Here is a 16,076-nt window from a genome sequence, read left to right as displayed (position 1 = left end):
TAAAGGTACACACCAAGACAGTTTTCCCACCACTGCGCTGGTATGTATCTGCAGGCTGAGAGTATGCCGATAAATGGTTCCTAGTTCAACACCACTGACTTGATGGCATAAAAAGATGTGATTTCCAGTTCTTTGGCAGTTTATGTAACTTGGGAATACAGAATATGGTAAAGGGGCTCAGGGTCAGCTTAGGCAGCTCCAAACATTTGGATCTTAGTTAAGTCTTTTTCCAAATCTGAGTGGCTTCCTAAATGATTAGGACTGCTGTTTGCACCATGTTTGCTTGTTTTGACCTCATAATTGGATTGTAGTTGATGAAACGATGTTGTATGGTAGTGTTAAATATGCAGAGGGCTTGAGTTTTTTACCTGACCATTAAGTGTGCTTGCTGCAACTGTTTTAGACCAGGTGTATGTTAAGGTAAGGGGGCTGCTTGATTTTTTTACCCCTACGTCAATCTGAGAACCAGCTGTTTAGGGGTGGGGAGAGAGGAGGACAGGGTCTTGATCTCCCCTGGCCCAGAATAATTATTTTTACTCGCTCCCATGCAATAGTACTGAAGCTTCCTTGAGTCTGTTGTGATCTGGATCAGAGAACTGAATTGACAGAAAACTAATCACTGGTTTTAAACTTGGCTTGAAACTTTTGCTTAGTGATCTGACACTGAGGGCCCAATTCATAAGAGCTGGAGAGTTGTGTGTCTAGCTTTTTGCTCTTTCAGATATTTTCATATGTGTTTCTGAGCTTTTGGGAATGTTGTTTCAGTCGGCAGATGAAAAAAAACTGAACAAACTGGTGTTAAGTTGTAGACCGCTTCACAAAATATTATTATCATTTGCTATGGCCTGGAAAGTTCTAATGTTTATGTTAAATTATTATTACTTTGAAAGAGCTCTTTTTTAATGTGTGAAATACCAGCTGTCATGATTGCAAAAAAACAAAAAACAAAAAAACCCCAACCAACCAAAAAAAAACAATTAAGGGACATCTTTGATTTTTAGAATTGGGACACTATCACTAATATCTTTTCTACTTGTCTCCTGGCTTCTTCCACTCCAAGGTGCATGTTAAGTTCAGGATTTTGAGAAACATTTAGCAATAGGAGCAGTTAACTTTAATCCAGTGCTGACATGTTAAAGCTCTTTGATATTAATGTCCAAACTTACCACTGAGGGTCAGAAGTAATTCTTTGTGGTAAAGAAAGTCCTGACAGCTGCAATCAGGAGACTCGTGCAAGTACCTCCCTCTGATTTTCATTTTTGTCGTGTTGTAAAGTATATGGCAGAATGGTGGGATGGAGACTTTGTCACAGTAACCAAAGTATGTGTTGACAGGGCACTAGTGACTCATTCCTTTTATGAATGCTCGTTTTGCTTTCCTGCCCTTCTAGACTTATTTTCAAGGGTTTTATATATGTGGTATAGTAGTGCTGTGCTTTTTTTTTTTTTTTTTTTTTTTGAGAATCAATGCTGCAAGTTTTAGATACAAGATTAGCTGATGTAAATGAAAAATAAAAATTCAGAGTAGTTCAGTTAGTTTGGATGTTTGCTGCACAGGTGGGTCTGAGCATTTTATTTTTCAGTTTTGGTGTCATCTTTTTTTAATAATTATTTCATTGTAAAACATTTTACTTTTGAGAGGAATAATTCTCTCTCTTCTTGGCTTCTTATGCATTCTCTAGAAAGTCTCATTTTTTGCAGCAGAAGCAAATGAACTCATCTTTGGTAAAATTTACTGGAGTATTACTCATGCAGAAGAAGTTAAAACATCTGGTAAAACTATATGATAGCACATCCACTGTAATATTAGTAGAGCTCGGAGCATCCAAAGTAATAAAATTTTATATTTTTAAAAAGAAAAATTAGGAGCAAAGGGGGAAGGATAAACTATAAGAATGGAGGATAAGTGAAAATACCAAGATGAAATGGTTTTAAAATAGTGTTTGGTTTAATTCATGCTCTTGATGATTTTATTTTTCTGGAATAACAAAATCTACATTAAGTGATTTAAATGATTTTTTCATTCCCTCATTGCTTCGAAGAGATATTTGTCAGACACACTGCTGACATTGGCTTCTGTCATGTTACACTTTCCCATGACATGCTCTGCTGTTTTGTTGGGTGTTGCTCTCGCCCTAGTATTGAAAACCGTTGGAAGTTAGTCTTCAGCAGTACTTTTCTACCAGACCTTACTTGACTACGTGACTGTTGTCAGTTCTACTTTACTTCTTTATTTCTCCCAAAGCCTGTGGGCCAAAGTGAGTTGCTAGGCTTCTAAATTTATGATAACGTCTTAACTGGAGAAGTCTGTTTTGTTTCAGGGATCTTAGTCAAGGCTGAAGATCGATCGAACTGTTGTTCTGTGTCACTCTCATGAGCAAGAATGATCATGTTTCCTCAGCTGCTGAAATAGCTTTCTCTTCCCTAGCCGTTTTTGTCACTTTGTCAAATATCTTATCAGAAATTCTCAAACTTCAGGAGTTCAATTGTTCCTTTCTCTTATCTGCGTCCTTTTATTCCTTAAACTAGGCACAGGGATCATCAGTGCTTTATTTTTGGTTTAATGCGTTACACACATGTGCACGTACCTACCTGGTCAACAGTGGGAAATGGACCTTTCTCTCATGAGCAGTGTGGTGATAGACCAGTGGCAAGTGACTGCTCAAACTGATTTTTTGTGGACTTTCTCTTTGTTACCAAATTTAATAGAGATCTTTATCTCTACTTAACTATTTTGAAATAGCTTACAGAAATTCACTGCCTGTTTTCTTAACAGAATTGAAAGGACCTGAGAGAATTTTCCCTTAGATGACAAGCTCTTAGGAAGTAGACCACTTCTAGAGGCATTATGTTATGGATTAACTTTTTTATCCTGTTACCATAACTTTTCAAGGATGATCTTCTGTGTGTGTGTGTGGGGGGGGGGGGGTTGTTTGTTTTTTGTTTTTAAATGTGTTTGAATTTTCATAGTCACAGACTTGTCAGCCTTCAGTGCTGATTTGTTGCAATAAAAATGTTTTATGCCCTGGTTCATATGTTCAGACTGACTAGTAGCATCTAATAGTATTAAAAAAAAAAAAAGGCAGAAAAAATGGAAGGTGTAAAAATGGCTGCGCTGGCTCAGATCATCAGCCTCTCTAGCCTGGTATACTGACTCAAGTCTCCTCTTGGGTAGTATCAGCTGTAGTATCTGTTGTTATCACTTTATCTGCTTCACCCTCATTGTGGGGATTCTATTAAATGGCTTTTTGGAGCTGGGATGTGGCCCAGAACTTGCTTCAGCTGCTTTCTGCAGTACCCTGCAATTGCAGTGCCTGAAGATGAAGGAGTATGGGGCAAGACAATCATGTAGTGATGCTTCCCTGATATATCCTCCATCTTCCTGCGCTTTAGGGCTTAGATAGTGCCCAAGATTAAGGTAGTTCTGTAACACAAGTCTTGTATTCATCGCACAGCATACGAGATGTCAGTCTCTTAACTGTTTTTTTTAATTGTTATGATGTATCCTTTGCAGTGAAATTAGAGCCCCTCAGATAAGCGAAATACCTTTTATGTCTACTAGAAAAGAGTAAATGGCTTTAACTTCTTATTGGGATGGTATGTGTGTATATGAGGACCTCAGGGAGGGAAGACTCCAATTCATGGATGATTTTTTTGAGTGTGGTCATTAGTTACTGAGGTCCATTTATGTGAGTTCAGTCTCATCCTTGTGGGCATCTTCAGCTGCTTTATAATTGCACAACTGTTACTGGAGGCAAGATAATAAGGTAGAATTAGAGTTGAGAACTGCATCCTTTTCATATGTAAATGCCTAAGCCTCATGAAAATGCATTTTCAAAAACTTTACTCTTGCTTTGTAACATTTCACTGAAACTTTATCATTCTCCTCTTAAGAATTTCATTCATTCTGTATTGAACTGATATGTAATTACAATATGTGGAACTGATAGGGCTACTTAATTTTGAACTTCTCTGAGTGCTGTCCTGTGGAGACCCTATTTTCATTTTTTAATAACATTCAGCCTGAAGTTTGTTTAAATTGTGTTTCTTCCTTTAGCTATATTATTTTCAAGTTCCTTTTAAGACAAGTGATTTCCAAGAAAGAAATAAGGATTCATTATCTCTTGGCCATGTTATAAGTCACTTAAAACATTTTTGTTAGTGTGTTCTGGTTTTGCCATCTTTTGGGAAGACCTGGTCAAAGGTCTTCACTTGTCAGTTTGCTAACTACTTCCAATTCTTGGTCTACTGGGGTGTTCTGTAATGATGGCAACCCTTTTCTATCCTTCTATCTCAAGCAAAATAAAGTAATCTCAGTTTTACATTTCCTTCCTTCTCCCCCCCCCCCCGAAAAGAAGCAAAAAACCTCAAACCACTCATAAACTTGCTAAACAGTTCTGTAGTTTCCTTGCCCAGATAGTCCAGCCCTTACTAGCTTAACTGTGATTGCTGACATATTAATAGAATAAAACAACCAAGGAACGACTTTTGAATGAATTTGACAGCAACATTTACTGTTGCTTAACATCTTATATACCTTGTTAGGCAACGTGATAGACAGGCACCCAAAGACTACTTGTTACCCGTTACCAGCAATGCATAGAACTGCAACACAATATTTACTCTCTCACATTTTGAGCTAAACTTACTTTGCCTTGGTTTCTAATATACCGCTTCTGTGTTAAACTCCTGTCATAATTTGTTAGTAGGTTTCTTAAGTTCTTTTGAAGCTTCCCAAATTCAATATTCTGTTTAAATATTATTTGAACTTGATTGCTTAGTTTGGAAGCTCTCCTGCTTCGCAAAGTGCTAGTTACCCTGTTCTATTGTAATTTTCACTGTACTTGTGTGTATAAAATTGTTTTTTTCATTTTGTATTTTTATTTTGAAAAAGTATTTCATTTTTGAGCTGTAATGAATTCTGTTTTTGTGTTCCTGGTGCTGCAGCACTCATATAAACAGCATTTGGCTGTTAGAGCTCATCTGCATCTGTTTCTCTACCACTAAAGCAGGGACAAAATACTAACTTCTTCTGTGAAGTGTGATAACATCAAATGTTAAGTTTTATTACAATATTTTGAAATTTGATAAATTTGTTTGACTGCTTATAATTGGTATTCAAATCGTTGTACATTTATTTAATTGTCTTTGAATTATGACAACATTTTAGCTTTTATGGATGAGGTTTTTTTATGTTGCTCGGTAACTTGGATACTCTGTACAGACAGTTCTAGTTGGTTTGGATTAGTTTCTTCAGCATTTTATCTAAATTCTATTTATAAGTATGAAGAGAGAGACAAGTAGTTTTACCACTAAAATAAAAATTTGAAAAATTAAGTTAAACTTATTTCTGGCATTCAGGTTTTTGAATACTAATTGATGAACTTGGTATTCTTCAGGTTCCCTGAAGCTAGTGTTTTGGTTCCCCGAAAGATGTACAAGAACATTTGTCCAAATTTCAGGGATTTGCTGCGTTAAATCATGATATCCTATGTTGCTTGTATGTATGTGTAATCTTTAAAAGTAATTTTAAAATAGAAAAAAATTTAACAGCATGCAAGGGAAACATCATAAAATGAGTACTGGAGTATGAATACTGAAGAGCGGTTTACAGAGCCAGTTTGTTTAGCTTGCTTTTTCTTGTTTTGTGATTATAGTCTGCTGTTGCTCTGTTGATGAACACAGGTCTTCTCTGTTGACATGTCTGAAATTTTCTTTTCATAAAGAACTTAAAAATCCTTGTTGATTTGAGATGTGACACCTACAGTTTGTGCTTTCTGTGCTATTGATGCTTGAAGTAATTGGGAAGGATGGGCTATGATGTTGTGCCAGTGACTGTAGGGTCCGATTGTATGCTCCGTCATGTGATCTTTACCTCTGCTAGTGGAGTTAAATATGTTAGGAATAATATGTTAACGATAGTCACTCATCTGTACAGTTTGTTACGTCAAATACTTAGCTGAAAATAGCTTTCCCAGCTAGTGGCAAATGAATTTCTGTTGTATGGAAGTGGGATGCTGCAGGGAACACTTTTGGGGTGGGAATTTGTGGGTTTGAAGACATCACTGTGTTCATCTGTTGTGGTGCAAATGGAATATAGGTTTCCCAGGTTTCCCAGTTTTCTGTAAGAAATGATCTTTAATTTTCTCTGTGGTGCTGCTAGAATATGTGCAGAAAATGAATTGTGTCCACTCGAGGCCTTTCTCTGTTTATCTTTTTTAAAAGGCCTGCTGTCGTGCCCCAGTGCTTTTCATATTTAAAGATCCTGAGCCTGATTTCTTGTGGGCAGTGCTGTTAATCAGTGACTTCCTGTTCCGCGTGGATATGAAGAAGTAAGCTTCTGCTGCTGGGACTTTGGGAACTTTTAGCAAACCAGTGAATCGTTACAAATGGCTGTAACTATCAGGATGGTAGCTCTGTACTGGTAGCCACTGGTGCCCACAGTGGTTGGGAAAGCTAGTTTGGAAGAGGCAGAACTTACTGGGGTGCCATTTTATTCCAGGCTGGCACTGTTTTACAGTGCTGCAAGAAGAGTCAAGAGTTTCGCCCCTGGGGCTGTAGAGTTGAGGTGAAGCTACTGCTAACTGCAGTTTAATCTAACCTTGGCTAACCACTAGGGAGAAACAAAGAGCTCTGTTCTTAGTGTATATGAAAAGGATGGTATTTCTGGAGGGAGTTATTTCTCTCTTCATTTCCCTATATCTTTCCCCTATTATTCTGTTCTTCCTTAAGTGACATTTGACAGCTGTATCAGTGTGATAGGATAGTGATGGATCCCTAAAGCGTCGATTCTTCCCTTTTTTTTTTTTTTTTTTTTTTACCAGCCTGGTACACGCAGAATGTTTCTTCTCATTCTGATTAGTCTCAGCCTGCTAATTTGGATGGGTAATCCATATCTTTGCTAAAGGTCTTACTGTTGCCCAGTAATAATTTGAGAAGTTAAAGAAGACTGTTTTCTAATGTCTTCTAAAGGTGATTGCTCTATACAACACCAGTAGGCTGGTATTTTTAGAGTTCTATCATTGATATACTGAGTGGTGATTGTACTCGGTTAAAACTGCTATAAATGCTATTAGAAATATAAAAATGTACCAAGTTGCACAGGTAGCTTGTGCATAGTAGAATACACTTTATTCAAATGACTTTTGCTCTGGAATGCAGGATCTCTCACTGCCTGTAAATGCTAGGTTTAATTAAGAGACAAGCTCAAGGATGAGATAAAGGCTTGATTTTTTTTTTCTTGCAAATTTTCCCTACTTTTGTTTTTCCTCATTTTCCTTTGATCTTAGAAAACCTCAGCTCATGAAAATAAAGGTTCAAAAGTGTTTTCTAGTTAATGAAATATGAGTAAGCACAAACACCTTGAATCACAGATTTGCATGGGATGTATGTGCTGCAGGCTGTCTTTTTTCTTTAGTCGACTCGGTTTTTAAGTTGCTAGAGCAGGAGTAAGTAATTTCCTTGTCGAGGGCTGAATAGGCTTTTCACACACCTTTGAGTTCACGGTATCGTTATGCAGCCTTGCACAATGGTTCGTTGAAGAAGAACTGTGGCTGTGGGCTGTATGAAATGAAGTGTGGCCTAAATTCAGCTGGTAGGCAGTAATGACCCAGCCGTGCAGCGGAAAACTGAAATGGAGCCCACTTGATTTAATTTCTCTTTATGAAGCTGAAATTAGAATTCAGGTGCTGAGCATTGACTGTCATTCATAGTTTCAAGGAGAAAAAGTGGAGAAGTATCACAAGACTTGCAGTATCTTGTGAAGCAAAGTATCATAATTTGCTTAAATTTCCTGTGACACGATGGACTCTTACCAGGAATCTTGAACAACCTGTCTTTAGTCTGTGCCTCTTTTGATTTTAATTAAAAATATATATATATTTTAATATTTGTTAATATCTTGAATACCTTTAAATCTGTTGCCATCTTTTTTTAATCACAAAACATAATTGATGTTTAAGAAATTATTTCCCCCCTTCCACTAAAAAAGTTAAAAATTGAAAAATCAGGAGAAAAAATTGTCCTTACCAAGGGATGTGCTCATTGCTGTTTGTTTTTAGCTAGATATACAGACTTTGTGAAGTTGATCTGCCAGTTTGGTAGGCTGCCAGAATCTTAGAAGTGTAATCTGTTTTGCTTATCTTATTAATAATTATAGCAAAGTTGTACTTTATTGTTCCTGCACTGAGAAGTGAAGATGTCTAAATTATAAGCACTGAGGGGTGAAGAAGTAATAGGTCTAATACATTCATTTGTCAGCTGCCTTCTCTTGAAAACAACAAGGCGATGTCTACCACTGATAGCCTATTAGAATACCGGGGTCTATTTTTATGTCTAATATGCCATTTTAGCAGACTGGTTGCTTGTTTCTAGTGCAAGACTTTGCACATCTGCTAAGTGCCTGAAGAAGTAAATGACTGAATTGCTTTAGGTTGCAAAGTATTTTGGCAGTGGAGTTGAAGAATATCCTTCTTTAGAAGGATCTACCAAAGTCTTAGTAACCCTTTCAAATGCAGGAGGATATTTGTCTTGTGTGGTTTGGTCCACAATAAACATGTCTCATTACAGTTTTGGAGGCACTTTTTCTTCTCTACAAAAGCTTGAAGCTAGCTTCCTGTTCTTTGCCTTCTGCTTTTGTACGTTATTTCTTCTGCTTTGACCAACTTTTTTTTTTAAACTGCCTTCTTCACTTGGTAATTAAATGCCAGCTATTTTTCTGTGCTATGTTTTCTATTTCTGAGTTAGCAAAAATCATAAGGAATTTGAGGGATCTGAAAAAGATAAGATGGAAAGAATTTACTTGGGTATGTTGTCAGGTGTGTCCTTTAGTCTGATTTTGCAAAATACTGAGGTTCTCCTATACCATCTGTAGAGTAAGAATATGTGTCGCCTCTGTTGCATCTAGCAGTAAAGGGAAGGTAGCAAGAAAGATCCTGTTTACCGACTCGATATTTGCATTGTAAATGCTTGATGGTGCTTGTAGCTGTTAATTTTGCAAAAAAGCCACTGGCAATTTATCTGCTCCCTTAGTGAGTAGGCCTTGACAGGCAGTTAGATTGGTTAATTTGTGTCCTTGTATGTACCTTAATGAAAAATTAAGATTTGAGGTACTGAGGTTTCTTTATCAGTGTTTTTGATCCGCTTTCTCAGTTACAGTTTGAAGGGGTATCTTGCTTTGTTGTGCTTGCAAATTAGAGGGATTTGTGCTTGGTTGGAATATCTTAGGTTAGTCTATTTTCCTCATCCTTCCCCCTTCCCATAAAGGGAAGTTGAATAAAAATAACTTTCGTGGGTATATGGTTTGACATTGAAGAAGTACTTATTTTATGTGGGACCACTTAAAGCTGAAAAGAGATGTTTCAGCAAGTCCCATGGAGATTGGTGGCCACCTTTTTAGAGTGTGCAAGATTGGAGAGCTCTATGTTGTATTAGAGCATCTGCACGTGTTTTTAATAAACATAGGTGGTCCAGATTACCCTTTTGGCTCTTAGTGCACAAGCCCTCTCTTGGCAGGCTGAAGATCTGAGACTGCATCTGCCAAGTCTGAGAGAAAGTAATTCTGTGTCTGCCACTGCTGTTTCTTATGCCAACTCTTCTGAATTGAAGAGATAAGTATTCTTAATCTGCAAAGGTAGTCTCCTATTGTTTCAGAAAACTCCTTTTTGGATCAGGTTAAATCTCATGGATCCAGGTGCTTTGACTTGGAAAGCAAAACATCAGAAAAGATTCGTTTTGCTTTCTGTGAAGGCGGCTGTTGGAGTTTTGTCGGATCTCTGAGTTTTGCTGCAGTGGTGAAATCATTGCAAATTGATTAGCTGTTGAACGAACATGCTGTTAGTGATGGGGCAGGAAGCGAGCTGTGACTAGGTAGCACAGTCTGAATAAAAACTTGTCAGAGCGCTGCTTTCGGCTAATCCCTGGGAGGAAGTGAGCTATAATCAGTACTAAGTGAGCTAATCACAGGAAATCTATTGCTCAACAGGAGCCTTAAAAAAGTGGGGGAAGGCATGAAAGAAAAATACCCATGCAGACACTTCATTCTGCTTTTGTACTCAAATCTAGTTGGTCTAAGAAAATGGTCTGTTTGATAAAATGACCAGGCCTCCAGTCTCCATACAAGAACTGCATGGCATAGATGATATATTTTTTTGAAGGTCTGTTTGCCTTTTGTTCTTCTAGAATAAGCAAGAATCAAGTCTCATCTTCATCAGGAAGATTCCCCCCCCAGAAATTAAAAGGTGGTGGTGGGGAGCCTGAGGTCAAGCTAGCAGTCAGACTCCCTGGGGGTATGGATCAGTGTACTGAGAATGAGTCTCCAGACATTTTCAACAAGTGTTTTTATAATATAAGCTAAGAGCAGAGCATGACTATCTTAAATCTGTCATTGTGCCGGTTTTTCTTATTAGACAGTCCTGCAGTTGGACTTCGGAGTGTCACCTGCCACAAACTAGCTCTTTTGTTTTTTAAAAATTCATCAGCTTTCTTATTTTGACATCTTCTGTCTTGGATATGTATTTGCGAGGCATCTCTTTGGTGTTCCTCTGCTCCGGATCTGCCTGTCCCGGATGCTGTTTTTCGTGTGTGACAGATGTTGCCAATAACACCCTATAAGGCTCTGCAGGAAGACGGCAGATGACAGCCACAGTGTCGATTGCTGTGAGGATAACTTTCTTTCTCAACCTTTGAGCCCTTGGCTAGAGCAGGGACAGGGAAAATACACTTATGATCCAGGCTTTCCTAGCTGACTTTTTTGCTTTGCTGCTTTCCAGCGTTGTGCATACTGCCCGTGTCTGTGACTGCAGGTTTCCTTGAACCAGTTCATGTGGTGTCCAGCCAAAGTCCTGCAGCTTTAGTGGTGCATCTAAGATGGTGATTTCAAAAGCCAAGTGGTTATGTTTCTTAACATAGTGTTAGACTGAAATCGGTTACTTCTGCTTTTTGGTCAGCCCTGCAAAAGAGCCTTAAATTTGCCTTGCTCCTTCTGTGTTACATTGCTGATAGTAAAATGGTTGAGTAATTTTTAGCTATATGAAACAGAACTGAGTGCAGTTTGCAGCTCCAGGAGCCTCCTGTCAGAGGGTACGTATATAGGTTGGATTTGATTTACTTCACTGGTGTTGTCGCACCTCAGAGATCTGCTGCTAAAGTAGCAGTGTAAAGCAAGGATATCTTGTGCCAGGAATAGGCTTTTACATGCACGTTATCAAACAGCCCCGAGTGATGTGTTTTCTTTTTCAAGCAGTAATTCAGTCAGTTTACTTTTGCACCAAAGTCCAGGCATTGAAATATAGATGTGGCCTAGGTACCCAAATATATTAATTTGAAACTACATCTTAAAAATACAAATTGAACTCATAATGATATGAGAACTTTTTACTCCAGCTGTTCCATTTGACATATGGCACCTCTGCTTATTCTTGCTCTGGGCCTTATGATACTACATGACAGAATAAGACTAACATGGATGCATATATAATGCATATTTAAAACCTAATCTGCCAAAGTACCAGTGCTCTAGGAAAAATGTGAATGAGCAGCAAAGCAGAGAGGAAAATGCTGGTCCTCTGTTTCATTTTATTTCCCTTTTAGTCATTCTGAAAACAAGTTTGAGGGGAAAATGTTTGTCCTTTTTATTTTTTTTTAGAAGTGAGAGGTGCTAAATAACAAGGCGGTGGCAGAGAGGGGCCTCAGCTGGGAAGGGAGTGCGTGGCAGCCCTGATCCCGATCCTGAGGAAGGCTGCAAGAGCCAGCAGCAGCACCAGGGCTGTGCTTAGGAAGTTCTTCAGGAAGCAACCTGCTTTAGGCTCACTCAAGGGGGAATTAAAAAAAAAAAAAAAGGCAAGCCACAGCTGGAGCGTTCAGACTAACATGCTATGGTGGTGTGCGCTTATTGGCATTCTGAAAATGCTGCCTAGTTCTTGCTTTACCTTCCTGCCACCTTTTGCTCATTCTCAGGGTTACGGTTATGGGTGTTTTCCCATGACTAGCAGTGACAGAAACTCTTGTCTCTCTTTTGTGGTCCAGGAACGCCATAGGTTATCAGGCTCTTTTCTTCCCCAAAAGGAAGCAAGCTTGCTAGCAGCAGAACTGACTCCCGTAACATCACAGTAAAAATGAAACTGCGAATGCAGTGACTGCTGGTCTGGTCAGTGGGAAAGAGGATAGGTTAAGCTACACGTGCGGCTTCTCTATGCTTTTCTTGCTTCCGCCTCCCTGGACAAAGGCGGGAGTGGAGAAGAGTTGCATTTCTGAAGAACCTGTCTTGAAGTCTGGCACTGTTTGTGCTGGGTGATTTAAGAGATCAGTGTCCAGCTTGCTACCGTCTCGGTAGCAGGAGAGGGAGCGCTCTTGCTCTTCAGCTGCTGCAGTTCGTGTTGCGATGGTATCGAAGACTGTAGAGGATGAGAGTGCATCCGGGCAGGGCAAGAAACCGTTGTCACAAGGATGAGGAGGCAGCTACTGCATGTCATGGCATAAACTACTAGTGGCAAGTATTGAGAATTGGTCTTCCCGTTGCCAGCTTTAGTTGTGGTGATAATGTTTTGGGGTTAAATTTGCTATAATTAGTGATCAGTGGGGGGAGGCTGTTATATACTTGAAATCCACTGTTACTGGTGTTATCTTAATTGGCTAAGGTGACCCCCCTTACGCCAGTTATGTGCTTTTACATGTATAATCGTTGCTTTTTCTGTCCTCTTTCTGCCAGATTTGGTATAGTTTTAGGAGGCTGCACAAAGCTAGGTTAACCATTTCAGTAAATGTCTTACCTCCAAAGTAAAAAAGAAAATGCATCTGCTGCTGTCAGAGAAACATGAACTTGGCATCATTTTTGCTAATATACAGACTCTTTCACAGGTGCTGGAAAAACTGAAATTCTTCCAGTTCTTGCAGTTCCATGCACAAGCCATGATTCAGCAAGCCAGCCCAATGTGTGATGGTGCGAGCGGGATTGTATTTAGCTCTTGTTAAATGAGGCAGACTCCTTTTCCTGTCTGTGGGAGTGAAGGAGCAGAAAAGGAGCTGCAGGATGTATTTGCACTCCTTTTTTTTTTTCTTTTCTTTTCTTTTTTTTCCTCCCCAGTCATTGCACCCAGTGCCAAACCTCTACAGCAATTTCAAAAGCACTTCCTGACTCTGTGGAAACTTTCCCTGCATAATGAAGACAGGGTAAGGATAAGGGGGGGGAACTGTGCCTTTCTTCAGCACTCAGATATTGGAAGGGATTTAAACCTGTGTTACAGAATGATTAGTGTGTGTTTTGTTTTTTTTTTTTTAACTTTCAGTGATGACTGAAGGATCAGACTTTTTTTGTTTCTTCTGCATGTTGAAATGGTCCTTTGTGCAAAATATTTTTGAGTGTAGTTCACTTGAACCAATCTTTGAAATGGTTGCATAGAAGCTATAACACTTTATTATTAAATAAATCAAATCTCTCCTATTAAGCTTTTTATAAAAAATGGAGTGTGTGTGTTGTTGTTGTTTTTTTTTTAAACTAAACCACAAATTTAATGGGCATGAAAGATTTTGTGCTTGACTACAAATGACTAAGTCTGCATTAACATCGCACCTGAGTCCTGGTACAACTCTTTCTACCATCCCAATCTGTCAGCCCCTGCAGCTTGTCTTCCTCTTGGTCCCTACAGTCCTCCTTGGGATTGTTTTCCTCTTCAGTGCTCCTGATCCTTGTTCTGAGCAAGGTCAAGGATGTTTTTGAACACTGGAAAACTAAACAGCTGATCAAGATTGCAGCTCTGAGGATTCTGCACATATACTGTTATGCACTTTTTTGAAGTGCCTTATTTTCTTATTGAATAGATGGGTTTTGGATTTCCATACGCTTTCTTCTTGAACTTAGTGCTTTACAGTTTCTTCTCTTGAAAATACAAAGCTCTTAAGAATAATTCTCTTCAGATCAAGGAGCTGTATGTAATGCAGAACTTATGAACAGCTGGCATGAACTGCTTGGGCTACTGAAAAAATCTTGAATTTTTACTGTAGTGAGAATTTTACTTAAAAAAAAATGTGTAAATGAAAGTGTAATGTTTTGTAAAACTAACAAGCTAAATAGCAAATTGTAGCATTGTTCGTTGAGATGACTGGCCTCAGTTATCAGTCAGATGACTGGGGAGTGAGGGTGGAAAAAAGTTATAGGCTTGGATTACCAATCTATTCTTGTCCGGTTTAGGACACAAGTTAGTTGTTTATCTTTACATCCTGCTGTTGCATATATCAGGTGGCTCAAAGAAGTGAATGGATGGAGGAAATAATAATGTGTTAAATTAAAAACAAAAAACCAAAAGGCTACTCCTGATGCTTTTGTAGTGTATCGTTTCAAATTTCTGTGGTTTGCTTCTTTAACTGCTATGCTTTATTTAGTCATCTGTTTGTATTTCTTCGTCTGTTAGAAGTAGTGCTTCCTTTTAAATATCTATTCCCATTTGGGTAATTAAAGACCCCTTATCCTACTCTTCTCTCAGATTTGATTAAAATAAGGAAAGGGGATTGCTGTTGTCTGCACTGCCATCGCTCCATGCCTGGTTTCAGAGCTATGTGTCAGTTGACACAAACCCTTATTACTGTTCTTTTCTCTCTGTGCCCTCTTCAAAGTTAGATCTGACCAACAGGCCTCTTGAATGCTCTATATCTGATTTGGTAGCTTAGACTATAAAGAAATTTAAATGTCTCAAATTGGAGGGGGGACAGACTTTGTGCAAACAATATGTATTGTTAGGAAAGCGATTGGAATTAAAATCCATGTGGGTTGACTTCTCAGACCTGTTGTTAAATTCCAGGGCTCTTAATTTTTTTCCCATATTGTAGTTTAGGTGCTGGAAAATACAGAAGATCCTGCAGATAACTTGCGACATCTGAAAGAATAATCAGTAAGCACATTTGAAAGAATGTTGGAAGGTAGAAATTGCGTCCTAATCCGCCACTGCACCCCAGCTGACATGTTCAGATGTTGCAGGCCTATTTATTACTCTGGCATCAGCAAAAGTGCCCAACAGCAGATTTGTCTAGGTAGATGCTGGGCACCATTGAGAGCTGTTCCACATCAATCACTAAGCAAATGGGACAACTGGTGCACGTCCAGTTCATACTTATGCTGCTGGAGCCTTGCTTCATGCTGTTTGCGTCTCTGAAGCTGTTGGTACAGAAACAATATTCTTTCTTGGGCAATTATGGCAGTAATTCATTGTAATCTTTCGAGCGTCTTGACATAAAACTATCTTCTGTTGCTTGATTTCTGGCTACTAACCTGCTTTGTTTTTCTTAGTTGGGATTTGGCAGTATTTGCTCATCCAGTGCGATGATAAGGAATGGCAGTCCACCTGTTTCTAATTCTTCAGCCAAGACCATGCTGTAAAAGGTGCACATGTTGTCCAGAGACATTACGCAGTGAAATACTTATACTTTGGAAATAAGGTGTCCTTGATAGTATATTGCACTGTCTCATCCCAACTTTTTAAAATGGCATTAAAATAATTGCTCCAATGGTGTAGCTGGGCCTGAGCTGTGTTTTGGGACTGTGTGGCACAGCTGCCAAACACCGGTAGGCTGTTCATTTCCAGAAATGTTGTGAGAAACAGAGGAGATGGGTATAAAAGATGCATGTTGATGCCTGTTCCAAGGGGATATCTCATCACTTCAGTAAATCAAGGAGTGAAAGGCACTTTTTTTTTTTCCAGCTGTCAGCAAGAGGTGATTTCTGTAAATCTTTCATCATATTATTCACTCTATAGCAGGGGGCTGCCTGCTTCATCGTGATCAGAGGTAAAAATCTCCAGGATATTATGAGGATAGAGGAAAGGCCAGGGCAGACTTTTTGGAATGTGGGATGTGTCATGCTGATGCTCTTTGTGCTGTTTTTAGCATTAGTAGCTATTTGTTCATGATTTCTCTCTCATAGCATTATTTTTGTTAGGAGCTTTTAAAGAGGATTGTGGTGATAGTATATTTGCATTTTTAGATAGAGAGGAACTGTGGCACAAAGTGGTAAAAGAGATGCAGGTCCTCATTCTGAACTGCAATGAATCCTATAGATCCTAATCCCATGTTTTTTATGTAGGCTGCATA

The 16,076-nt window shown here is 38.8% G+C and overlaps 1 protein-coding gene across 2 annotated transcripts in view; it reads left to right on the top strand.

Annotated features, from left to right (window-relative positions):
• The window catches only part of PAK2 (p21 (RAC1) activated kinase 2), a 53,741-nt gene that overhangs the window by 7,001 nt on the left and 30,664 nt on the right, over nt 1–16,076 (top strand). The gene's annotated exons all lie outside the window — the stretch shown is intronic.

The sequence above is a fragment of the Apteryx mantelli genome, chromosome 9 (assembly GCF_036417845.1).
Source record: "Apteryx mantelli isolate bAptMan1 chromosome 9, bAptMan1.hap1, whole genome shotgun sequence".
Lineage (NCBI taxonomy): Eukaryota > Metazoa > Chordata > Aves > Apterygiformes > Apterygidae > Apteryx > Apteryx mantelli.
Note: the sequence above shows the minus strand (reverse complement) of the source record. Positions and strands in the feature narration are given on the sequence as shown.